Source organism: Canis lupus, chromosome 13, assembly GCF_048164855.1.
Source record: "Canis lupus baileyi chromosome 13, mCanLup2.hap1, whole genome shotgun sequence".
NCBI lineage: Eukaryota > Metazoa > Chordata > Mammalia > Carnivora > Canidae > Canis > Canis lupus.
The window spans coordinates 37,948,104-37,975,751 of NC_132850.1; the positions used below are offsets into that span (position 1 = coordinate 37,948,104).

The 27,648-nt window shown below is 39.7% G+C and overlaps 1 long non-coding RNA gene across 1 annotated transcript in view; it reads right to left on the reverse strand.

Moving 5' to 3' along the window:
* Positions 1-1,523: 1,523 nt before the first annotated feature.
* LOC140602209 (uncharacterized) overlaps positions 1,524-27,648 on the reverse strand; it is an 85,311-nt gene continuing 59,186 nt past the window's right edge. The window contains exon 4 of the long non-coding RNA XR_012005184.1: positions 1,524-2,055. This is a non-coding gene — a long non-coding RNA (uncharacterized lncRNA). The remainder of the gene's footprint in view (positions 2,056-27,648) is intronic.

Consider the following 27,648-nt stretch of genomic DNA (forward strand, 5'->3'; position numbering starts at 1 on the left):
AAAATGAGATATTCTTGGGCAAAGCAAACAGACATGCATGAGATGAATAGCAAGACTATGGATAAGCATTTATCTGTCTCTGTAGATTTTACATTTTATTAGGAAAACCAGATAATAAACAATAAGTAAGTTATATACTGTGTTAAAAAAGGTGTCATAGATAAGAAAATACATCAAGGTAAAGGAGAGTAGGAGTTCCTGGGAAGGAAGGGATGGTGGTGTCAAGGTGGGCCTTATTGAGAAGGTGGTATTGGAATAAAGATTTTAGGAGGTGACTAAGCCATATGGTGTCCCAGGAGAAGAGCATTACAAGTAAAGGGAATAGCTGGTGCAAACACAGGAAGGTATCTGGTGAGTTTGACGAGAAGCAAGGAGGCTATTGAAGTATAAGCAGAGTAAGCAAGGGGGAGAATAATAGGAGACGATATTAGAGAGGTAATGAAGGGCCATATTGTATAGACCCATTAAGGTCATTGTAGAGGCTAACTTTGAATAAGAGAGTCCTGAGATTGTTGTAGCAACGCAGGAGGGGAGTGAAGGTAGTTTGGAGTAGTAGTAGCAGTGGAGACTGGTCATCTTGTGGGTGTTTACAGTTGACCCTTAAACAACTTGGGAGTTGGGGGCACTGATCCCAGAGTCAAAAATCCATATATAGCTTTTGACTCTCCCAAAACTTTACTAGCACCCTACTGTTGACTAGAAGCCTTACTGATAACATACGCAGTCAGTTAATGCATACTCTATATATTTTATGTATTATATATTGTATTCTTACAATAAAAGAAGCTAGAGAAAGGAAAATATTATTAAGAAAATCATAAGGAAGAGAAAATACATTTATAGTAGTGTACTATATTTATAAAAAAAATAGCCTCCTACAAATATACTCATGCAGTTCAAACCCATGTTGTTCAAGGGTCAACTATATTTGTATAATCCCACTATGTGAGACACCTGACAGCAGTGAATAATGAATGAATTACTGCTGCATGTATCAACGTGGGTGTATGTCAGAAATGTGAATGCAAAAGGTGAGACAAAAGAATCACCACAGTATGATGACACTTTTTAAAGTTCAAAATCAAGCAAAGCCAAATAATAGAGTGTTTAGTTGTACAGCTATTTGTGGTAAATGTCTATGAGAATATTAAAAGGAGGTTAAAGAACCAAAGTTCAGGATTATAGTTGCAGCCACAAAGGGGTAGGAACTCCAAAATGGCTTTGGGGAGGAACACATAGAAAATTTGCTTGGCAATGTGCTGTTTCTTAAGTTGGGTGGAAGTTTGGGGGAATGTGTTTTATTGTGCTTCATTCGTAATTTATATACACATTACATATAGTCATTAGCTATACAAATACTCTGTTAAAAAGAAAAAAGAGAGAACAGATGATACTTGACCAAAAGGAGGAAGATAACCAACAGAAGGGACCATGTAGCAGGAATTAAAAGTGTGGGCGTTGCTTTATTTCTGGTTTAGCAGGAGCTCCAGCTATGGGAGGCCGCAGGAAGCCCCTGGAGTCATCACTGAGGTAGCTTTCCTTAAGAATATGAATGCATGCAGGCCCCTCTTACTCCCTGAATGGCAGCCATGAGGTGAGGGACCAGCCCCAACTTCTGGGAGAGAGAATGGCCTGGAATAGCCATGAAGGCGAGGGGACCTTAGTCCCATACTGGTGAGGGAGCAGACTGTGGACTTTATGCCCATCCCAATGCTCTCAGTGACTGATGGTGGACACCTGGGAAGGGACTGTATACACAGTCTGGGATTTTGTTTTGGATTCTAGTTGACCTGCTGTCTAATGTACTGTGTGAACTTGGTAGATGTTAGCTCTCTGAGCTCCAGGCTCCTCATCAGTATAATTAAGGGGTGAGACAAGAGCAATTGTCTTCATGTTGTCACCTTCAGAAATCCCTGGTGATACTGTTGGGTCACTTAGAGGAGTCTATATAGTTGAAAAGTAGTTTTCAGTCAGGCTACCCCTGGTTCAATCAGGAGCCAATCTGATGGATGTTGTGTTTCCATTCCGTGTGTGACTTCATTTCAGAGGAGAGTTCTGTTGTTAAAACAAAAAGCAGTGAAAGCTCAAACAAGTAACAATTTGGAGACCAGTGGTCTAGATTAGTATCTCACAGATCGATCTATGTATTAAATTATTCAGATTAATTTAAAAAATGCAGATTCCCTCCAGACCTTACCCTTGATTTATTGAGTCAGTATTTTCAGGAGGAGGGTCCGCAGACACCTTTGTAACAAGCCTTCTAGGTGCATCTCACAGCGGCAGCCCCTCTCTGACCATAGGCTGGTTTTGGAAACCCCCTGATGTGCTGGAACTTTGGAGTTCTCCTCTAAAGCACTAGCATACCATGAGCCTGTGTTTATATTCCTCCTGTGTGTAACACCTTCTGTTCCATTTGTTTATTTTTTCACCATTTTTGCAAAAACAACAGCTTCTAAGAACCAAAATATCAAAATGAAGCTGCCATCCAATTTTTATTTTTTTCCCATGTGCAAAATTTAGGATTGTTTTTCTGTTTTTTGTGTCTCCCCTCCTCTTGGAACATTGTGTATAAAAATAGGCTCTTTGTTTTTCTACAGTGCCTACCGCTGTAGCTCCCACATGCTTTGGAAATCATGCCATTCAAGTTTGAATAGATACTAAAGGAGCCCAGGGGGTAGTTTTCCCTTGCATCGTTTGGGCGACAAAATATTTCCAAACTGTGCTCTGACATTGATTTTGAAATATTTTCCCCTTCCTGTTTGCTCCCACCCTCCTGAAAGCATATAAGCATGCTTGATTGAATAGCCCACTGGAGAGAGTTAAAGATAAGGCTGGGAACACCTGCTCTTGAAATAATGTCTGTGGTTAGTACCCCCTAACAAAGAAATATGATTCTTAGAAGGGCCAGTAAAGGGCAGATGAAAGAATTAAGGGAATACGTGGGCTGAAACATGAGGTCAAACTAAGAAGATTAAGACTTTCAGCCCACAGAGATGAAGGCTGCATGGGGAGATGATCAAAGTCGATGAAGCCAGGAAGGGCATCAATATGTTTGTGTTCACCAAATTCCAAAGCACTAGGATGAGCAGGAAGACTCTTTGAAGCCTGAAAGAGGAGAAATTTAGGACAAATAGAAGAAAACATTACTTTACACAGCAAGTCATAAACTTTTGAAACAAGTCATTCCCAAGATATGGTCTGGGTTAAAAATAATAAAGGTTCACAAAACGTGTAATATATTTATAAGGCATAGAGACACTGTTTTTTTTGAGAGTGTATTATACTGTTCTGTGGTACCTCTTTGACATTTTATATTTGGGTTGGTGCCATGTTTGAGACAGAGTGCTTGGCTGTGTTTACTCTGCAGATAATCTAATATGACAAAATTTATGTCCTTCTGGGGTTAACACTTTATTCAGTCAGATGCCTTCAAAATTTTAAATAATGGAAATAATTTCCTTACTGTGTAGGATCTTGCTTTAAGAAAACCTTTTACCCATCTTGAAACCTTATAGCTTATTAGTTGATGAGGCCTGTTTTCACTAACAGTGAAAGGTGGGATGGGAATGAAACAACTATAATGATGAATATTTGCATTGTTTTTTCATTTTTCATGTTTAACCTCTAAACAGATTGGCAAGGCCGGAGAGGGAAAAGACAGGAAGAGGCCTCCACTGATGCCACTGATGTACCATGAGGCCCATACCAGTGAGAAAGCCATGTGAATACCTCTCAGCACCACACATGGGAATTCCTTTCTGAGGCAAAATGACCTTTCTGCCTTTTCAGTCATGCAAAAGGCTGACTGTTGAGGCTGACAGACAGGGAAACATTATATACTGGGATGTGAAGTTAGCCATAGGAAAGGTGGAGATCAGAAGAGATAGTAAAGTAGGAGTTTTAACCTTCCTTACTCTTTCTCAGATTCTGATAAAACATATCCATGAATAAATTATTCTAGTAATATTACACCAAATGGCAGGACCAAGAGTTGATTCCTTCCCACCCTATCAAAATTATACTGTAAAAATGGCTGAGTCATGTAAGGAAATTGCTGTGTAACAAACTATCCCAACACTTAGTGGCTTAAAGCAACAACCATTGAATTATGCTCATGGGTCCTGTGAATTAGTAATTTAGGTGGTTAATCCCTTCTCTACAATAAATGAGACCTCCAAATGGCTAGGGGCAGAATGATCTTGAGGCTTTTTCACTCACATGTTTGACACCTGGGTTAGGAGGACTTAAATGTTGGGCTCAGCTGAAAATGTCAACCAGAGCACCTGTATATGACCTCTTGGTGTGGCTTAGCCTCTCACAGCACAGCAGCTGGGTTCCCAATGGGGGAATCTGGAGATATGGAAGCTATCATATGGAAGCTATGTGGCCTTTCTGACACAATCTAGTTTCAGAAATCATGAAGTGATTTACTTTTGTTGCATTTGTTGGCATAAATAAATCACTGAGGCCAGTCCATATTCAAGAGAGGGGTATTAGACTCCTCCTTTTGGTGGGGGGTGGTGGTAAGGTAACATTGGCAAAGAATGTGTTGGAGGGTAGATATTTTCATGGAAATCTTGAAAAATGAAATATAGTCTACCATAAGGATGTGTGTTGTATGCATGCGTGTGTGTGTGTGTGTGTGTGTGTGTGTGTAAATGATAATCTTTTTCCCCCATGTTAAGATCTGAGAGGGGAATTCTTTTGGCATCCAGAGACAGGGAATGCAGGATGTGTTTATTGAGGGTGGGAAGAGGTCAGAGGATTAAGAGCAATATTTGCAACTTATCCTTTAGATAAAACTTTCTTCAGTAAAGGATGAGCAAACAGGCAAACAAATAAAACCAACCTGGGGCCTTTGGAAAGTTTCTGCAACTTGAGAAACAAAGGACTGTTGCCTTGAAGATACAGATGGAAAGTATACTTTGAAAAATGACCTATTAAAATAAAAGAACATTTTTGAAATCTTTTTTGGAAGGAAGGAAGAACATAACTGAGACTGCAAAAAAAATGTGTCTGTTACCATGAAGAGAGAGTTGAGAGTCACTTTAGAACACAGAGGAAATCATCCAAGAGATGAACATGATGATAGCAAAGCTGATCAATATGGAAGGCAGAGAATAGATAGTGACACCCCAAGTATCAAGAATATCAATGGTATCAAAGTAATAATAATAGATATGAAGAAGAAAGCTTACCCAAATAGAAGAAAGATTGAGTCAGCATTTGATAGCACTCAATAATTCCCAGAGAAAACAAGCAGAGTAAGACTGGTTTCCAACATGTCCTTACAAAAATGTTCAAATTTAATAAGACAAAACATTGATGCAAAACCCTGAATTCCCAAAAGTTTTCATACAGAGGAATAAAAATCAAGCTGAATTTAGATTTCAACTCTATAATACTAAACACCACATGATAGAATAACCTTTGTAATATGAAGCACTAGGTAATAATAGTACTATGAGGAAAAAATGTTTTGATCAAAGTGTTCATCCAAATTTTTATCAATGTGTGATAGCAGCAGAAAAGCATTTTCAACTGTACACAGTTTCAGAAAGTAACCACAGATGTATGATTTCTGAAAAATTAAGGATATTATCTGTTGATGGCTGGAATGAGAAAATATGCATATAAGACACTGATTATGTGGATTTCAGATTTCATATCTCATCTTGGATTAGCAAAGACTGACAAGTAGTCATGAGAGAGACAATGCTGATATTCTTAATTTACAAAGGGAGAAATGACAAAGATACTGACTCTACTGCTCCAAAGCTAATTAAAGATTGGTTGAGCAAAGTGGAGAAAACTTCAGCCATAATATCTGCAAAGGAGGTTGCAGCCCAGCCTGACTAGAATGTTCCAGAAAGAATCTAGATTGGAAGCTCAGAGATAGTGGGTAACTGAGAGAGTGGAAATGAGAGTGCAAAAAGCAGGGAATTGAAGGTGTATACTTAAAGGCCTGTTTAAATAAGGACATATAGACTCTTTTTTTCCTTCGGAAGGTCTAGCAACCAAACATTTTCCTCTAGGCAAAAACAATGACAGCAATACACTAAAAACCCAGAGTATTCTTTTCTAAAGAAATTGAACAAATATTTTAAGAGAACTTGAGCTGTTAGTGTGGGTATTATCACCCCGGAGGAGAGCCCTTCACATTCTGTCATTTTGAGGCCCATAAATACAACTGGTTCTTCTCACCTCTTCACCTTAAGGGAAGCCTGTGAGTTGGGAAATCCTGCTCCCATCCAGCCTTATATTTGAGGAAGTTCACAAACATGGAAAAGAAAGAGTGAAAGATAATCATAGAAAACTGACCCCTACAGAAAGAGAATCCAGGAAACTGAAAAGAATTTAAAAACAGCAATAACAACTCTGTTGTCCTCAGAGAGATTTAAAGAATCTATTGCCTTCATAAAAGGAGACCAAGATGCCATGAAAGTGAAAAATACAAAGAACAAAGAAAAACACTTGGAAATTAGAGATGATTGCTCAAATAAAACATTCACAATAATTGGGAGGAAAAAGTTGAGGAAATATAAAAGGTAGCACAACAAGAGAGGCTACAAGGAGAGAAAGGATAGAGGTTAATTAAGGCGAAGACTGAAAAGTGTCCAGTGGATAGATTTAGCAAAAAAGGAGGCCACTGGTGATCTTGCCAGAAATAGTTTTAGGGGAGCAATAGAGTGAATACAACATCAGCGTCTAAATGATGTGATTTTGTCTGTCTGGCTTAAGACTGGTGCAGTGCTTCAAACTTAGTGGAAAAGAATCCGTATCTCATCCCAAATATATGATCCTAACTCATCTATATAGTTCAATGGATGGTCTTGAGTTCTTACCCAAAACTACCTACTGGATGGTTTGTCACTTTTGGTTCCAGGTGGGTAGCAGTGATCTCAGGCCAGAAATAAGCAGGGCCAAATTTGTCTAGATTGTTAATTAATTTTTCAGGACTCTAGGTTATATACCATTAAGGATCTTAATGATATTGATAGTATTTAGTTGCAAATTGGCTATTTCTACTAAGAGAAGGACACGTGGGTCATGTAATTAGTATCCATTACCATATCACAAAGTGGTACATAACTGTTGTGTGTGTGCGGGGGGAGGGGGGTAGCGGGCAAGGTGCAGAGGGTAGAGGGAGAGAGAATCTTAAGCTGGCTCCATGCCCAGCTTGCAGTCCAGCTCGGGGCTTGATCTCACAATCCTGAGATCATGACCTGAGCTGAAATCAAGAATAGGACACTTAACTGACTACCCTCCGCCCCCCCCCCACCCCGGCCGGTGCCTCTGGCATATAACTTCCTATATAAGCAGTTTGAGATGTTTCTGGCAGTAAGCATTGTGGTTTTCCACACATAAATAAAATAAAATAAAATAAAATAAATCCACAGATAGATATTGGAAGAAGGAAATAAAGATTAGGTAGCAGGAAAAATGATCTTTAAACTACATTTTTCAAAGATTTACGTGAAGTATTTATTGGCCCTAAAGTAGTACTTCACCAGTAGCAGCTTCCTAAGAAAAGCAGCAGCTGGATATTGATATTATTATTATATTTTGAAAGGGGGAAAAGTTTGCCTTCCAGGTAAGAACTGTCTTGGAGTTCCTTGTTTAACTACAAACAAAGGGTTTTCAGCTCTGTGGTGCTCTTTAACTTTGTACCATTGGCAGGAGGCAAAATGATAATGGGTAATAGCTAAAAAAGTCACTTTTTATATAGCAAGTGAGCCTGAGACTTTCAGTCCTGCAAATTAAGTTAAAATGAATGGCTTCTGAACGGCACATTGGGTGACAGGAAGTTTATAAATGTTATGTCTCCTGAGGTGTTCCAGTAATAGTAAGTTTGGGCAGAATAAGCTTTTTCTGTAACAGTCTCATTGGAAGGACCAGCAGTCTCCAGAGAGATTGGTTAATAAGTCAGTTACCTGGGTGTTGAAAATGAAATAGAAGAGGTAGGGAAATAAAAAAGACTTTGAAAGAGAAAAATGTTAATTTAGCCAATTCAGTGCTTCTCTTACTAGAGTGATATTCAAAGCTGGCTAACGTACTCTCTGTGGTTTTGCTCTAATTTCAATTTGTATGACAGCCTCCGTGAATGCAGGGCTTTTTGTTTTGGTCATGTGGAGCTGACATGGAGAAGACAGTGGACATATGATTTAGGTTTGGTACTGGAGAAGTTTGGAAATGGCATTAGGAAGACCACCAGGTGTGCTGTCTGATTGGACAACCCAGCATGTGGAATATGGTGCTGTTGCCATGAGCTACCCCTTTCCTACTGTTGCTTTTGTGGATCTCAGTAGGAATCAAGGCAATGGTAAGTGGTATATCTGTATGTCACAATCTGACAGTCGTCCCTACAAAAGCATTTTAATTTTCTCATGTAAAGGTGCTCTCATAGGAAACACAGTTAATTGGCTTCTGAAATGCATTGACACTTCAAGATCATTGGACAGATGACACTGTATAAGTTCACAAACAGAATGTGCTTGATTATGTACAAGAAAGAGTGTTTTTTTTTTTTTTTTTTTGAAAAAAGGCAGTGTTGTTTGCTCGAAGTGTTTTTTTTTTTTTTTTCTCTTCTTGTTCTTGGGATGGATAAAATTCTGAAACGGCCCTGAGAGAGAGAAGATTGAGGTCTCTGTAGATTTCACAGGCCACCAACAGGTCTCATGGTTTTGTTTCCTACACGAACTCTACATATGTTTACACATAGTTTCTCCTATTTTCTGCTAGCCCAGAAGTTAATAGTGTTGTTGTTAAATAAATGAATGTATTAATTTTAATGTGAAATGATTTTTGAAAAAGCAATAGTGTTTTCTCAGGAAAGCTCATGAAGTATTCATTTTTCTATCACTACACTGTAAATTTGTTTACCAGTTATAATCATTTGAAGATTTAGTTTGTATGCTCTTGGGTGATTATTTTGACTGAGAAGTCAGGGAAACATGACATCATGTTACCATCTCTTACCTTCTGCCCTTCTTTCTCTGGTCACCATGTCATTGCCTCAGTTGAGGTGTGCATCCTCTCTTGCCTGGACTGCGGCAGTAGCCTCTTCCTAACTAGGTTTCTTTCTCCAGCTTTGTCTTTCTGCAGATCCTCCATATAAAAGTGATGGGTCTCAAGGACCTATATGATCAGGTGAATTCCTTCCATGGTTTTCAGGGTTTAGAATGATAGAATATCCAAACCCCGAGCAAAGCCATTCATAAATTGACCCATTTTTTAAAATTATTATTATTTTTTAAATTTTTATTTATTTATGATAGTCACACACACACACACACACACACGCAGAGAGAGAGAGAGAGAGAGAGAGAGGCAGAGACACAGGCAGAGAGAGAAGCAGGCTCCATGCAGGGAGCCCAACGTGGGACTCGATCCCGGGTCTCCAGGATCACACCCCTAGCCGAAGACAGCGCTAAACTCCTGTGCCACCTGGGAATCCCTTAAATTGACCCATTTCTATCTCTCTAATCTAGTGATTCTCAACCATGCTCAATTTTACCTCCCAGTGGACATTTGACAATGTCTGTGTACATTTTTATTGTTATTATGGTTTTGTGTGTGTGTGTGTGTGTGTGTGTGTGTGTGCGCGCGCGCACGCGTAACTGGTATCTAGTGGATAGAGGCCAGGGATGCTGCTGAATGTCTTACAATGCACAGGACAGCCTCTACAACAAAAGGCTAAAGTCTAAAGTCTGAAGTCTAAACTGTCTATAGTGCTGAGGTTGACAAACCCTCCTGGTGTCTAATTTGCTCATTTCTTCTATGCTTCCGGTACTCTAACCACAGGGAACTACTTACTCCTCCATGACTGTGCCATGTGGTGTCTCTTTTGTCCTGCTCTTTGCACATGCTGTTCCCTCAGACTGGAATGCCTCCCTCCTCCTTTACCATCTGGAGGTAAAGTGTTATCACTTTACCTGGGCTCTCATACCATCCCTTGAGCTCCTGTGTAATATATGCTGATGTGGTATTGTAATGTTGATTTTTAAATTTTTTCCCTTGTTCCCCACCCTGGGAAGAGCTATTCATGTCAGGCATCATGTCTGACATCTTTCTATTTGTGCCAACTGGTGTTAATCTTAGAATATAGTAGATGTTAAATGTATTTGTTTGTTGGATACTTGGCGAGATGCATGGATAATAGAGTCAGTGTTTATATCAGATGATAGAGATCAATATTGTTCATATTCCAAGGCTTCTAATATTTTGGCTTGGAAATTAATTATCCTTTTAGTCCACTTTTTTTCAGTGTCACCTTCTTGGTGACTTTCTTTTGATATCTGCTTTGACTACTGGTGCCTTGGATATAGTAGGTGATCAGTAACTATTCAATGAATGCTGGCTACAGTCTATGTAGCACTGGATAACCTTAGATTCATTTTCTTTAGGAAGTTAGGAAGAGATTTTTTCCCTTCAAAATTGATCTGGGTCACTTTGTTCCTACTTTCCCCCTCCAGGCCATTGGGACCTTCCTGCCCCCTACTCCACCCACTATAGATCAGCATACCCTCAAAACTGGGTGCAGAACTGAAGAGCCCAGGAGTGAGAAGGCTTTCTCACCAATACAGCTGCCTTAATTCACCTCACTTAAGGTTTTGATGGGATCAGAGCCTCAGATCCCATCCCTGCTGTGCTAGTAATGGCATAGGTTTATCTCCTCTTTGGGCCACAACCTCTTCTGTAGGTTCTGTCCCCTCCAATTATGAATGCTGGTTAGTTCACCCTGTTTCTATTCTCAAACAGCAAGTTGAGCTGTTTCTATCTTTAGCTTCCCTTTATCATCTGGAGGAGAGTGGTCTATCTAGTTTCTTCTGAATGTCCTTTCTTCCTCTGTCCAGAGACATGGATCATTAGGGAGAAATAACTTTCTCAGGGTCTGTATTCAGGTGATTTTCCATTCACTTATGCAGCTTCTGCATTCCCACCTTTTTCTCAATATAGTCAGTTGGCTGTTGATGGTTCTTGGTTTTGGACACATTTTCTTGTTCCCTGGCTTTTCCATTTTTATTATAGATTCTGGTCCACTTCTATCTGCAACATAATTATTTTTATTTCATGAAGTTTTCAGTAATTCTCCTGAACTCTTATTCTCTGCCCTCATTTCTCTGTAGGTACCCATTAGCACTTCTGTATCTTTCCTATCAATTTACCATATCCTTTCTAGGTGATGGCATTTTTTATAGGCCATTACTTGAGTCTTGCACCTATTGTACCTCTTGAGTAGCAGATGCTTCGTGGTCTTAATCTTTGGATTTTATTGTGTCTGGAAATGGAGTTGGATGTGGGGGGGGTAGAAAGGGAGTATTTAAGGAAGAAAAAGGCAAGAGATCTTCATTTCAGTCTTATCAGAAAAGGACAAGGATCACAGTGACAGGGATTCCTTTCTATTAAACTCAGCTCTGGGTTTTGTAGAATTTCCTTCTCTTTCTTAAAGCCTTGATCTGTACTTCTACCCATAAGCAAAGTTTCAGTAATTTGTGGAGTTTGAAAAAGGAGCACCAACCCCATGAAGATTACTGTTGGAGTCTATTCAGTATTAGACATGACAAGCTAAGAAACATACACCTACCCATAGCGGCAGTCCAAGGGGAGGTAGGTAGGTGTGTTCAAGACTAGCGACATTAGATCAGCAACAAACTAAGGAAGAAAAAAGTTTTCAGCAGGAACTTCACAATTAGGAAATTGTCCTTCCCACAAATATTAAACAAAAACAAAAATAGAAATAAGCAATAGAAATCCTTCTCTTTCCTTTGCCACAGGCAGACAAAAAATACAGACAGTCCCACCAGCAGCTCAGAGATTAGACAGGCAGTAAGTCATTACACATCATAAACTGAGAGACAAACAGTGTATTCCAAGGGTTTACACAGAATGTAGGCAGCCAGCATGTTACAGAGAGTATTGGCAGGAAGAAAAGTATCCTCAGCAAAATGATTGATCATGAGAATGCATAAAGTGAACTCTGAAGTGTGTTGAAAGACTTAACAAAAGGACACTGATGAGAATTGCAGTTACTCCACTGTGGACCAGGGTGGAATAAGAATAGTTTGGAAAGGGAGGAAAGGAGGAAAAGTGCAATTCAGATTATGTCAGAAACACAGTCCCCTACCTTCAATGGCTAAGAGTTTTAGCAATTTTTTTTTTCCATAAGAAAGAATAAGGTGTTTCTTTTGGAACCCTACCCTCTTTCCTTTGTATTTGTATGTGAATGAAGTTCAGTTATTCTCAATATGCTTGTTATCTTCATGAAGTCTGAGGGTAACGTCACCTGCTTTTATTACACCCAGACAACTGAGCCTGTTTCAGCCATGAGTCAGGCATGCAGAATGGGAAGAGTGGGTAAGCATCAGTCTTACAGAATGTTGTCATGACCAAACTCCCCTATTTCTGCCCTAAGTTCTTTTGTAAGGTAAACCTCCTATAACCAGAATCTGATTAACCAGAATGTTTCTGTAGTCCCAATTCTCTCACAACACTTGCTGTGGTTTTGAATATTTTTAAAAATCTTATCAGAAAAAGGGCAAATATCAAGAAACTATATGGTAGCAATATGGAGTACATGAAAAATCTTGAAAGCTATTTACAATCAATGAATAAATAACGTGAGATTCATATAGATTCAGCTCAATCTCCTTTACATGATTTAAATCAGTAGCTATGGAAACTCCTACTTGAAGTTTTTTATAATAAGCATAAAATGCTGACCTCTGTCATCAAAGAAAGACTCAGCTGTGTTCAGGATGGTGAAGAGAACTAATAATGCATCTTCGAAGGGTTTAAAACAAAGGTCAAAAGCAAAGGTTCCAAGAACAATCTGAATACTTTTTTTTAATGTAAAATTTAGCTTTTTCACAATGGGTTTGCCACCAGAACACAGGTGTCATGAAAACCACCACTAAACCTAAACCAAAATGGGAAAGGAAAAGACTCACATCAACATCATCATTGTTGGACATGTAGATTCGGGCAAGTCTATCACTACTGGCCATCTGATCTACAAATGTGGTGGGATCGATGAAAGAACTATCAAAAAATGTGAGGAGGAGGCTGCTGAGATAAGAAAAGTCTCCTTCAAGTATGTCTGGGTCTTGGATAAACTGAAAGCTGAACGTGAACATGGTATCACCATTGATATCTCCCTGTGGAAATTCGAGATCAGCAAGTATTATGTGACCATCATTGATGCCCCAGGACACAGAGACTTTATCAGAAACATAATTATAGGCACATCTCAGGCTGACTGTGTTGTCCTGATTGTTGCTGCTGGTGTTGGTGAATTTGAAGCAGGAATCTCCAAGAATGGGCAGACCCATGAGCATGCACTTCTGGCTTACATACTGGGTGTAAAACAACTAATTGTTGGTGTTAAAAAAAAATGGATTCCATTGACCCACCCTACAGCCAGAAGAGATACGAGGAAATCATTAAGGAAGTCAATACCTACATTAAGAAAATTGGCTACAACCCTGACACAGTAGCATTTGTGCCAATTTCTGGTTGGAATGGTGACAACATGCTGGAGCCAAGTGCTAACATGCCTTGGTTCAAGGGATGGAAATTCACCCATAAAGATAGGAATGCCAGTGGAACCACACTGCTTGAAGCTCTGGATTGCATCTGCCACCAACTCGTCCAACTGATAAGTCCTTGTGTCTGCTCCTCTAGGATGTCTACAAAATTGGTGGTATTGGTACTGTCCCAGTGGGCTGAGTAGAGACTGGTGTTCTTAAGCCTGGCATGGTGGTCACCTTTGCTCCAGTCAGTGTTACAACTGAAATAAAGTCTGTTGAAATGCACCATGAAGCTTTGAGTGAGGCTCTTCCTGGGGACAATGTGGGCTTCAATGTCAAGAACATATCTGTCAAAGATGTTTGTCGTGGCAATGTGGCTGGTGATAGCAAAAATGACCCACCAATGGAAGCATCTGGCTTCATGGCTCAGGTGATTATCCTGAACCATCCAGGCCAAATCAGTGCTGGATATGCACCTGTGCTGTATTGTCACAGCTCACATTGCTTGCAAGTTTGCTGAGCTGAAGGAGAAGACGGACGGTCGTTCTGGAAAACAGCTGGAAGATGGTCCCAAGTTCTTGAAATCTAGGGATGCTGCCATTGTTGATATGGTTCCTGGCAAACCTATGTGTGTTGAGAGCTTCTCTGACTATCCTCTTCTGGGCCATTTTGCTGTTTGTGACATGAGACAGATGGTTGCTGTGGGTGTCATCAAAGCAGTGGACAAGAAGGCAGCCGGAGCTGGCAAAGTCACCAAGTCTGCCCAGAAAGCTCAGAAAGCTAAATGAGTATTATCCCCAATACCTGTCACCCCAGTCTTAATCAGTGGTGGAAGAACCATCTCAGAACTGTTTGTGTCAATTGGACATTTAAGTTTAATAGTAAAAGACTGGTTAATGATAACAATGCATCGTAAAACCTTCAGAAGAAAAGAGAATGTTTTGTGGACCATTTGTTTGTGTGTGTGTGTGTGTGTGTGTGTGTGTGTGGCAGTTTTAAGTTATTAGTTTTTAAAATCAGTACTTTTTAATGGAAATGACCAAAAAATCTGTCACAGAATTTTGAGAATCCTTAAAACAAAAGTTTAATGAGTAAAAAAATAAAATTTAACACACAAAAGTGAGAGGATGATATAATGATCCTAAGGTTCAATTAGATTCGAGTCCAGTTTTTAGGCAAGACTTTTTCCTGGGTGGTGTTCTATGCTTTTTGTTGAAATGAAGCCATAGCGTCTGGTTGTCCCACTTGAAGTGAGACTGAGATCCATGAGTGGGGACAAATATGTTACCCTCATCCCTCCATTATAAAGTTTCTGGTTTTTGGTGATTGTTATCTAGATCCACTGTTCTTTATTTAAGGGCTTGAAAAAGGTTGATTTTCTGATTCTATCATTCCTTCTGCATTTATTTGCAGAAATTTTCCAAAAAAGGAATTCCTTTCATTGACTATTTGATTACCCTGAAATACATAAAGTACCCCATTAGGTATAGGAAGGGCAGAATAAATAACTCATTCATTTCTTTTATTTTTTAGCTTTTAGAATCACTTGTTGGAGCCCCAATAATTAGATTTGTGGCCACTTAACAAATGGGACCTGTGGGTTTGTGTTTAAATTCCATTTGCTAAGGTCATTGATGAGATGCTTTTGTCTCCTCATTCTAGAATTATATTATTTTTCTTGGTCAACTGTAACCTTCCTACCTCCCACACATAACACTGCCTTCAACAAAAACTAGTAAAAATTCTCAAACAGAAGTGACAGTAGAGGTGTTGAGTTGAAGGAAGAGTTATGGTTTTCATGTTCTTTCTTCAAGAATTTGATTTGAGTTTAATGCAAGGACCTCCCAGACCTGACATTGCAAGGGTAGGTTTAAATATAAATTCTAGATGTTGAGCGGTGATGTATGGTCTCCTCTTTTCCTTGTGGCAGCTGTATTGTAAGGACGTGCACATGCTTATGATATATGGACAGGAAACTCCTGTGGAAGTGGCATTGTTGTATGTTGGGCTCCATGTATCCTGGAAAGGATGTAATTGGTATGGCCAGCATGCTCTGTCAGGCATTTTAGGAAGTAACAATAGCATGCTTCTATGGAAGATTTCTACTTTACTGTAGACTGTACTGTAAATAGGTCTAACCCAAGGAATCATTAGCTGTACTAACAGTGGGCAATGTACTAACTTGATTAGTACTTTATTTTGGAGATCAAGTGGCACAGAGGGAGAAGGAATTATTTGAAAGATAAAATAAATGTATATATATGTATGTATGTATGCATGTATTTCCCTCTTTTTTTTAAGTCATCCCTTGGGCCTCTGAATTCAGTTTGATGACTGTAGAATGCTGAAAGTAAAAAGCTTATGGTTTGGGGGCACCTGGGTGGCTTAGTCAGTTAAGTGTCTGACTCTTGATTTTGGCTCAGGCCATGATCTCAGGGTTGTGAGATTGAGCCCAGCGTTGGGCTCTGAGCTAGGCGTGGAGCCTGCTTAAGATGCTCTCTCCCCCTCCCCCTCCCCTCCTCTTCCTCTTCCTCCTCAAAAATAGCTTATGGTGTTTGGATAAAAAAGCTTCATGAAATTTAATTTTTGGAAGCTGTGTGTGCTAAAACCTTTTAGAGAACAAGACTAAAGTCAGTATCAAAGAGACCTTGAAAAAAAAAAAAAGAAAAAAAAAAGAGATCTTGGAGGATAGGGTTACTGGATAAAATATAGGATTTCCAGCCTAAAGTTGAATTTCAGATAACGATTACATTTTTAGTAGAAATATATCTCAAATATTGCATGGGGCATTATTCCACTAAAAATATTATTCTTTTATCTGAAATTCAACTTTAACCGGACATCTTGTTATTTTATTTGCTAAATCTGGCAACTCTGCTTGGATGGCTGACAGAACAATCTGAGAGTTGTTTGTGGTCCTGTGTGCTGAGCCTCCAGCCCTATAATTATCTCAGGAAAACTCAAGGGAGTGCTAGTAATGTCCATGAATATTCCTATACTATGTGCTGATGATATTCATCAGAGCAAAACCTGCTGTTACCTAATAGACTTACTTTTTAATGTCTCTCCTAATTTTATAAAAGTGAATAGCATTTTCTGGGGCATAGCATTTTCTGGGGCATAGCATTTTCTGGGGGTCAGAAGATCCCAGGCTAATCAGTCTTTTTCACTGAACATCTTAGTTATGTGAGGTACTCATCTGGGAACTGTGAAATACTAGGGGACAGGGCAGTTGTCTTTAGATTTAGCTGGGTGAAGTGGATACTGAATAAAATTTTATTTAGCTTGTTCAGACATCTAGTGAAGAGGCCAGTGTGAAACTTGCATCTTTCATGACCTGGTTATAGAACTGGAGAAATTAAAGGAGGTGTGAATATCTATTGGTTTTAAATGTTGTTGCAAGAAATAGGTCACATCAAAGCCTATATTTTTGGTGATCCTTGAGAAATTTGCAATCGAGATTTCTCTGTACTTTCAGCAATGTCTAGAGGTGTTTCTTTTTTCCTCCTTATATAGCCCATGTTGATTTTTGTAGTGTATGTAAATCTGAAATAGAAACAGGGACACCAGCCATCTGCATGTGATGTTGAATAATTCTCTAAAAGGAGCCTTACTTATAACATAAAGAACTAAAAGTTTACATAGTTGATCATACAGGGCTTAATGATTTTATTTGTCTTTTGTAAACGGTATTTCCTTTATTTCAATGTTGTTTCTATGAGCTGCCATCTTTGTAAAACATGTCTGCAGAGTCAGCTTCTGTGGATTGGTCGAGGGATGTTACTTAATTAAAAACTGGACCAATCATAATAGAGCTCTGTCCTTAACCCTTTCTGTGATCACCTGAGATGTCTCCAGTATTCCTCCAAAAACCAGTAAGTTCCTATTTTACCATAAATCAAAAAGTTTAAGTTGGGTTTCTAAAATTTGCAACCAAAAGAATCCCAACTCAGAATTAAATTTTTATGAAATATTTGTATAAGCCTTTTGGTTGCTTTAAAACAAAAAGAAAAAGAAAAAAAAATAAAGCCCAACCTTGCCTCAGCCTACTCTTGAAACATTTCTGTTTACATATATTTTAATGTTGGCCCACTTCCAGGAAGATTTTTTTGAAATTCTTTTTTAATTCAGGGAACGATCATATTTCATTATTTATACTACTCTAATCACAATTTATATCATATTATATCACAATTATTTTGCTCACCTCTTTTTCCTATACTTGTTAGTAGAGATCATTCTTTTACTCATTTTAGTAATGCTTGTAATACATACATTGTAAGTCAAAAATAATATTATTAAATGGATGAATAAATATTCTCTCAGTTATTTGTTCTTATTGGAATATAATAGAGGTTTGGGTTGTTTTATCCCAAAAAAGCAACTTATAATAATTTTTTTTATTACTTAGGGATGTACACATATGCATGTGGTGTATATAATACAACATAGAAAAATTCATTTTTGAAAATCTGATTTGAAAGGCAGTGGAAAGCTGTGCCTGGCTTATGGAGAAAGAGAATTTTGTCCATCTACGTTCTCTATATGCTCTGAGAAGACCAGCCTCCATAATGAGTGACAGAATGACAGAGGGAACTTCTTAATTGTCATGGGCCATTAGAGACAGTGAAAAAGATTCCCAGCCACATGCTTGAGTTGCTTCTGGGAGGATAACAGAATGAGGCTCATTAATAAAGTCAGGCTGTGGAATGGACTGGATTGCCAGAGAAAGCCATAGTGAAGGGAGGCACGGGGGGCACTCAAGTGAAGTCCCCCTGAGGGAAAACATCTGGAGGCTGCCCAGAGTATAGTGGGTGGAGTATCAGAGAGAGTAGCTCCAGGTACAATACTTTGATGATCCCTAACCCGAGTTGCTTGGACTGGCCCATTGTAGTTTCTGGGGAAGAATTGTATCTCTGGGGCCTATGAACTCTTTTTTTTTTCCTAAGGGAAAACCCTTAAGGTGACTTTTTATAGGAAGTAGAAGGAACTATTTTCTTGGCCAGAGATGAATGTCAGAAGTTGGCCTTTCTGAAGAGGCCAGCATAGGTGAGAATAGCTGCAGGAAGGCTTTGGATAGAATTAGGGAAAGTGAGATGAAGAGCAGAAGGGTTATGGGGTTCATTTCCATAGCCATCTTCCTCCTAGGTCTCCTTTTCTGTCCACCCCAGAATCAAGGGGGGGAATAATTGGGGAAGTGATTCCTGGAAAAGTCTAGACCTAGTAATAATCAAGCCAGTGGGGCCTTATAGGCTGGTAATGTGGTAAACATGAGATAGGTATATTGCTTATACAGTGTTACAGTAAGTATAAAATACTATGTAGCATTATAGTAAATAGTGTTATCATATTATAGTAAATGTATAAAGTATTACAGAAAACACAACACATTTGTATTCACTTGGATGAAGTTAGGATGTTAGAGTGGCAGGTTAACTATTTCCAATTATCCATCAGTTTGCAATTTTTCACTGTCATCAATAATATGGCTATTGATTCATTGTATGAGTAAATCTCTGTCCATACCTCTGATTATTTGCTTAGGATAAGTTCCTGGAAGTAAAGTTAAATCCAGGAGTATAAATAATTTTAAGGGTCTTTGATACCTACTGCCAAATTGCTCTTTAGGAAGGGTGTACTAATGTACATACCAGCTCATAGTATATGACAGTTTCTATTTCAGTGATAACATTATGAGCCTTGAATGTTATCATGAAAATGCAAATCTTTGCACAAGTGAAAAATGGGTATGTTTTGAGTTTACTGTTCGCTTTTTGCTGTATTAATGCTGTAGAGATAAAATACTTCCTCTACCCTTCTAGTTTCTTTTGGCTGGCCTATTAAGTTGACATAAGACAGATTAACAAGAGAAAAACAACTTTGATTATGTTTAACTCTTTGAGGAACCTCCACACAGTTTTCCAGAGTGGCTGCACCAGTTCACATTCCCACCAACAGTGCAAGAGGGTTCCCTTTTCTCCGCATCCTCTCCAACATTTGTGGTTTCCTGCCTTGTTAATTTTCCCCATTCTCACTGGTGTGAGGTGGTATCTCATTGTGGTTTTGATTTCTATTTCCCTGATGGCAAGTGATGCAGAGCATTTTCTCATGTGCATGTTGGCCATGTCTATGTCTTCCTCTGTGAGATTTCTGTTCATGTCTTTTGCCCATTTCATGATTGGATTGTTTGTTTCTTTGGTGTTGAGTTTAATAAGTCCTTTATAGATCTTGGAAACTAGCCCTTTATCTGATACGTCATTTGCAAATATCTTCTCCCATTCTGTAGGTTGTCTTTGAGTTTTGTTGACTGTATCCTTTGCTGTGCAAAAGCTTCTTATCCTGATGAAGTCCCAATAGTTCATTTTTGCTTTTGTTTCTTTTGCCTTCGTGGATGTATCTTGCAAGAAGTTACTGTGGCTGAGTTCCAAAAGGGTGTTGCCTGTGTTCTCCTCTAGGATTTTGATGGAATCTTGTGATTATGTATGTATGGGAACCTCACGGAAGTATGAGACTCACATGTGGTCAGGCAATTGAGGTTTATATGCCATTATGAGCTGAAGAAGGGGGTAGGAGTCTGAGGTTTCAAAGGGGATGGAGACAATTTATAGGAAGATGAGAAGAGCAGATGTTTGGTAACAAATGTTTGTCGTACTACAGACTCAGTGGGAACCAGAGAGAAGTTTGATCTTCAAGCCCTGCCAAACTCCCTACAGTTTACCACATCTAGCACATATTCTTTGTCGTTATCTGTGGTCATAATTCTCTTTCTGGAACAAGCCCTCTATCTAAATTATTTTCCCTTTTAAAAGATTTCATTTATTTATTTGACAGAGATAGTGCACTCAGAAGTGGGGGAGGAGGAGCAGAGGGAGAGGGAGAAGCAGGCTCCCCTCTGAACAGGGAGCCTGACCCACGACACAAAGGGCTGGATCCCAAGATCATGACCTGGAGCTGAAAGCAGACACTTAACCGACTGAGCTATCCAGGTGACCCCCTAAATTCTTTTAGGTGAGGTAAAGCTCTTCCTGAGTGTTTGAGCCTTGATTGACTTCAGCTCAACATAATCCACATAGCAAAGCAGCACATTTTGGGAAGGCTTGTTCTGAACCCCTTCAATATGATGTATTATATTAATAAAATTTCCTTTATAGTACTTAGATAAATGCTACTTGTTTTTGGTAGAATTATTTTTAAAAAGAACAACTTGATTTCCTTTTTATGAAAGAAATATGTTTAGGATAGAAGGTAGGAAAGCAGAAAAGAGAAAATAAAGATCAACTATAATCCTGCCTCCTGGAAATAACCATTATTAAAGTTTAGATATATACAGTAGATTCTTGAACAATGCAGGGCTTGGGGTTACTGATCCCCTACACAGTTGAAAATATGCATTTAACTTTTGAATCCACAGAAACTTAACTATTGTTACCTTAGTGTTGACTGGAAACCTTACTGGTAACATAAACATTTAATACATGTTTTGTATGTAATAGCTATTATATACTGTATTCTTACAAAGATAAGCTAAGAAAAGGAAATGTTATTTATTTATTTTTTTATACTAAATTTATTTTTTATTGGTGTTCAATTTACCAACATACAGAATAACACCCAGTGCTCATCCCATCAAGTGCCCCCCTAAGTGCCCGTCACCCATTCACCCCCAACCCCCGTCCTCCTCCCCTTCCACCACCCCTAGTTCGTTTTGCAGAGTCAGGAGTCTCCATGTTCTGTCTCCCTGTCTGATATTTCCCACACATTTCTCTCCCTTCCCTTATATTCCCTTTCACTATTATTTAAATTCCCCAAATGGGGAGTATATGAGAACATATAATGTTTGTCCTTCTCCGATTGACTTACTTCACTCAGCATAATACCCTCCAGTTCCATCCACGTCGAAGCAAATGGTGGGTATTTGTCGTTTCTAATGGCTGAGTAATATTCCATTGTATACATAAACCACATCTTCTTTATCCATTCATCTTTCGATGGACACCGAGGATCCTTCCACAGTTTGGCTATTGTGGACATTGCTGCTATAAACATCCGGGTGCAGGTGTCCCGGCGTTTCATTGCATCTGTATCTTTGGGGTAAATCCCCAACAGTGCAATTGCTGGGTCGTAGGGCAGGTCTATTTTTAACTCTTTGAGGAACCTCCACACAGTTTTCCAGAGTGGCTGCACCAGTTCACATTCCCACCAACAGTGCAAGAGGGTTCCCTTTTCTCCGCATCCTCTCCAACATTTGTGGTTTCCAGCCTTGTTAATTTTCCCCATTCTCACTGGTGTGAGGTGGTATCTCATTGTGGTTTTGATTTCTATTTCCCTGATGGCAAGTGATGCAGAGCATTTTCTCATGTGCATGTTGGCCATGTCTAAGTCTTCCTCTGTGAGATTTCTGTTCATGTCTTTTGCCCATTTCATGATTGGATTGTTTGTTTCTTTGGTGTTGAGTTTAATAAGTCCTTTATAGATCTTGGAAACTAGCCCTTTACCTGATACATCATTTGCAAAAATCTCCTCTCATTCTGTAGGTTGTCTTTGAGTTTTGTTGACTGTATCCTTTGCTGTGCAAAAGCTTCTTATCCTGATGAAGTCCCAATAGTTCATTTTTGCTTTTGTTTCTTTTGCCTTCGTGGATGTATCTTGCAAGAAGTTACTGTGGCCGAGTTCAAAAAGGGTGTTGCCTGTGTTCTCCTCTAGGATTTTGATGGAATCTTGTCTCACATTTAGATCTTTCATCCATTTTGAGTTTATCTTTGTGTATGGTGAAAGAGAGTGGTCTAGTTTCATTCTTCTGCATGTGGATGTCCAATTTTCCCAGCACCATTTATTGAAGAGACTTTCTCCCAATGGATAGTCTTTCCTCCTTTATCGAATATTAGTTGACCATAAAGTTCAGGGTCCACTTCTGGGTTCTCTATTCTGTTCCATTGATCTATGTGTCTGTTTTTGTGCCAGTACCACACTGTCTTGATGACCACAGCTTTGTAGTACAACCTGAAATCTGGCATTGTGATGCCCCCAGCTATGGTTTTCTTTTTTAAAATTCCCCTGGCTATTCGGAGTCTTTTCTGATTCCACACAAATCTTAAAATAATTTGTTCTAACTCTCTGAAGAAAGTCCATGGTGTTTTGATAGGGATTACATTAAACGTGTAAATTGCCCTGGGTAACGTTGACATTTTCACAATATTAATTCTGCCAATCCATGAGCATGGAATATTTTTCCATCTCTTGTGACTTCCTCAATTTCTTTCAGAAGTGTTCTATAGTTTTTAGGGTATAGATCCTTTACCTCTTTGGTTAGGTTTATTCCTAGGTATCTTATGCTTTTGGGTGCAATTGTAAATGGGATTGACTCCTTAATTTCTCTTTCTTCAGTCTCATTGTTAGTGTATAGAAATGCCACTGATTTCTGGGCATTGATTTTGTATCCTGCCACGTTGCCAAATTGCTGTATGAGTTCTAGCAATCTTGGGGTGGAGGCTTTTGGGTTTTCTATGTAGAGTATCATGTCATCGGCGAAGAGGGAGAATTTGACTTCTTCTTTGCCAATTTGAATGCCTTTAATGTCTTTTTGTTGTCTGATGGCTGAGGCTAGGACTTCCAGTACTATGTTGAATAGCAGTGGTGAGAGTGGACATCCCTGTCTTGTTCCTGATCTTAGGGGAAAGGCTCCCAGTGCTTCCCCATTGAGAATGATATTTGCTGTGGGCTTTTCGTAGATGGCTTTTAAGATGTTGAGGAATGTTCCCTCTATCCCTACACTCTGAAGAGTTTTGATCAGGAATGGATGCTGTATTTTGTCAAATGCTTTCTCTGCATCTAATGAGAGGATCATATGGTTCTTGGTTTTTCTCTTGCTGATAATGATGAATCACATTGATTGTTTTACGAGTGTTGAACCAGCCTTGTGTGCTGGGGATAAATCCTACTTGGTCATGGTGAATAATTTTCTTAATGTATTGTTGGATCCGATTGGCTAGTATCTTGTTGAGAATTTTTGCATCCATGTTCATCAGGGATATCGGTCTGTAATTCTCCTTTTTGGTGGGGTCTTTGTCTGGTTTTGGAATTAAGGTGATGCTGGCCTCATAGAACGAATTTGGAAGTACTCCATCTCTTTCTATCTTTCCAAACAGCTTTAGTAGAATAGGTATGGTTTCTTCTTTAAACGTTTGATAGAATTCCCCCTGGGAAGCCATCTCGCCCTGGACTTCTGTGTCTTGGGAGGTTTTTGATGACTGCTTCAATTTCCTCCCTGGTTATTGGCCTGTTCAGGTTTTCAATTTCTTCCTGTTCCAGTTTTGGTAGTTTGTGGCTTTCCAGGAATGCGTCCATTTCTTCTAGATTGCCTAATTTATTGGCGTATACCTGTTCATAGTATGTTTTTAAAATCGTTTGTATTTCCTTGGTGTTGGTAGTGATCTATCCTTTCTCATTCATGATTTTATTAATTTGAGTCTTCCCTCTCTTCTTTTTAATAAGGTTGGCTAATGGTTTATCTCTCTTATTAATTCTTTCAAAGAACCAACTCCTGGTTCTGTTTATCTGTTCCACAGTTCTTCTGGTCTCGATTTCGTTGAGTTCTGCTTGAATCTTAATTAACTCTCTTCTTCTGCTGGGTGTAGGATCTGTCTGCTGTTTTTTCTCTAGCTCCTTTAGGTGTAAGGTTAGCTTTTGTATTTGAGTTCTTTCCAGTTTTTGAATGGATGCTTGTATTGAGATGTATTTCCCCCTCAGGACTGCTTTTGCTGTGTCCCAAAGATTTTGAATGCTTGTATGTTCATTCTCATTAGTTTCCAGGTATCTTTTTAATTCTTCCTTAATTTCCTGGTTGACCCTTTTATCTTTTAGCAGGATGGTCCTTAACCTCCATGTGTTTGAGGTCCTTCCAAACTTCTTGTGATTTAGTTCTAATTTCAAGGCATTAAGGTCTGAGAATATTCAGGGGATGGTCCCAATCTTTTGGTATCGGTTCAGAGCCAATTTGTGACCCAGTATGTGGTCTATTCTGGAGAAAGTTCCATGTGCACTTGAGAAGAATGTGTATTCAGTTGAGTTTGGATGTGAAGTTCTGTAGATATCTGTGAAATCCATCTGGTCCAGTGTATCATTTAAAGCTCTCGTTTCTTTGGAGATGTTGTGCTTAGAAGACCTATCGAGTATAGAAAGAGCTAGATTGAAGTCACCAAGTATAAGTGTATTATTATCTAAGTATTTCTTCATTTTGGTTATTAATTGATTTAAATATTTGGCAGCTCCCACATTCGGGGCATATATATTGAGGATTGTTAAGTCCTCTTGTTGGATAGATCCTTTAAGTATGATATAGTGTCCCTCTTCATCTCTCACTACAGTCTTCGGGGTAAATTTTAGTTTAACTGATATGAGGATGGCTACCCCTGTTTCTTTTGAGGGCCATTTGAATGGTAAATGGTTCTCCAACCTTTTATTTTCAGGCTGTAGGTGTCCTTCTGTCTAAAATGAGTCTCTTGTAGACAGCAAATAGATGGGTCCTGCTTTTTTATCCAATCTGAAACCCTGCACCTTTTGATGGGGTCATTAAGCCCATTCACGTTGAGAGTTACTATTGAGAGATATGAGTTTATTGTCATCATGATATCTATTCAGTCCTTGATTTTGTGGATTGTTCCACTGAACTTCTTCTTAAAGGGGAATTTTAAGAGTCCCCCTTAAAATTTCTTGCAGAGCTGGTTTGGAGGTCACATATTCTTTCAGTTCCTGCCTGTCTTAGAAGCCCTTTATCTCTCCTTCCATTTTGAATGAGAGCCTTGCTGGATAAAGTATTCTTGGTTGCATGTTCTTCTCATTTTGGACCCTGAATATATCCTGCCAGCCCTTTCTGGCCTGCCAGGTCTCTGTGGAGAGGTCTGCTGTTACCCTAATACTCCTCCCCATAAAAGTCAGGGATTTCTTGTCTCTTGCTGCTTTAAGGATCTTCTCTTTATCTTTGGAATTTGCAAGCTTAAGTATTAGATGTCGAGGTGTTGAACGGTTTTTATTGATTTTAGGGGGGGGTATCTCTCTATTTCCTCGATCTGAATGCCTGTTTCCCTTCCCAGATTACAAAAGTTTTCAGCTATGATTTGTTCAAATACATATTCTGGCCCTCTGGCCCTTTCGGCGCCCTCGGGAACCCCAATTAAATGTAAGTTTTTCTTCCTCAGGCTGTCGTTTATTTCCCTTAATCTATCTTCATGGTCTTTTAATTGTTTGTCTCTTTTTCCCTCAGTTTCTCTCTTTGCCATCAACTTGTATTCTATGTCACTCACTCATTCTTCCACCTTGTTAACCCTCGTCGTTAGGACTTCTAGTTTGGATTGCATTTCATTCAATTGCTTTTTAATTTCTGCCTGATTGGATCTAAATTCTGCAGTCATGAAGTCTCTTGAGTCCTTTATGCTTTTTTTTAGAGCCACCAGTAGCTGTATAATAGTGCTTCTGAATTGGCTTTCTGACATTGAATTTTAATCCAGATTTTGTAACTCTGTGGGAGAGAGGACTGTTTCTGATTCTTTCTTTTGAGGTGAGGTTTTCCTTCTAATCATTTTGCTCAGTGCAGAATGGCCAAAAACAAGTTGTATTGGGAAAAGGAGAAAAAGAGAGAGAAAGAAGGAAAGAAAAGAGAAAAGAAAAAAGAAAAAAAGGAAGAAAAAAAGAAAAAAGAGAAGAAAAAGAGAAAGAAAAAGAAAGGGAAAAAAGGGTGGGTGAAGCAAACAGAAATCAAAAAGCAAACAAAAACAAAACAAATACAAAAACAAAACAAAACAAAACAAAACAAAAACCACGGGGGAGTATCTTCTGATTCTGTATACTTTAAGTCCCTTGACTTCCCCTGGAACTTGTCCTTTTAGCTGGTCTTCTAGGGGAGGGACCTGTTGTGCTGATTTTCAGGTGTTAGCACTTGGGGGAGCTGCTCTGCCCCCTGCCTGGTGCAGGGCTCAGTGGGGGTTGTTTATCCCGTGAGGCCCCAGGAGGAACAACTGCAGTGGTGGCGGCCAGCTCTGGAGCCCTGGAGTCAGCTCCCGCTGTAACTACAGAGCTCTCCGTCTGCAGGGCCTGGAGGCTCCGGGGCGGGGCTGCTGATCTGCTCAGCTCGGGGCAGGAGCGTCCTTGCTGTCCTGGGCCTCCCGGCCTCTGCCTGTCCCGGGGGGTGGCAGGATCCTGGGCTGTGTCCCGGCGCCCAGTGCTCCAGAGCTTGCGCTGTTGGATTCGCGCTCCTGGCCGCAACCCCCTTCGCGGAACCGCCGCCCGAGCCCCTCCGAGCTGCTCCCGGCCGCGCAGCCCCCTCTGCACAGAGCCGCCGCCTGAGCCCCTCCGAGCTTCTCCGGGTGCAGCCGTGCCCGCTGCAGTCTTTTAGGGAGTTTGACTGCAGGGTATGGCGCACTCTCCTGGGCACGCAGGTGTCTCTTACTGTCCCAGGGAGCCCGAGGGCATCCCCACCCTCCTGGGTTCTGCTCCAACTCCCTGCGAGGCCTTTCCCTCCGGGAAGATTGGTGCAGCTCCTGCTTCTTCAGGTCGGGGCTCTCCTGTCCTGAGGACACTCGCTCCGGCCTTAACCCGGCTCCTCGCTGGGTCCCTCTCCCTTGGATGCCTTTTGTTTCTTTATTTATTTTCCCCTTGTCTTCCTACCTTGATAGAAGCGTGAACTCTTCTCACTGTAGCATTCCAGCTGGTCTCTCTTTAAATCTCAGGCCGAATTTGTAGATTTTCAGGATGATTTGAAGGTTATCTAGGTAATTTGGTGGAGACAGGTGATTTGGGGACCCTACTCTTCTGCCATCTTGCCTCTCCTCCACAAAGGAAATGTAATTAAGAAAATCATGAGGAAAGGAAAATGCATTTATAGTACTTGACTGTATTTATTGAAAAAAATCTGCATACAAGTGGACCTGTGCTATTCAAGTCTGCTTTGTTCAAAGGTCAACTGAATATGTTTAGTCTGTTTTTTAATGAACACATTACAGTGGCTTTCAAGCCTGGTTGCACAACACAATCACCTGTATTGCTTTTAAAAAATATGGATGACTAGATCTTGTCTCTGGAGATTCATCTTCAGGAGGTACTTTCTTAAAACACTTTCTACCATTAT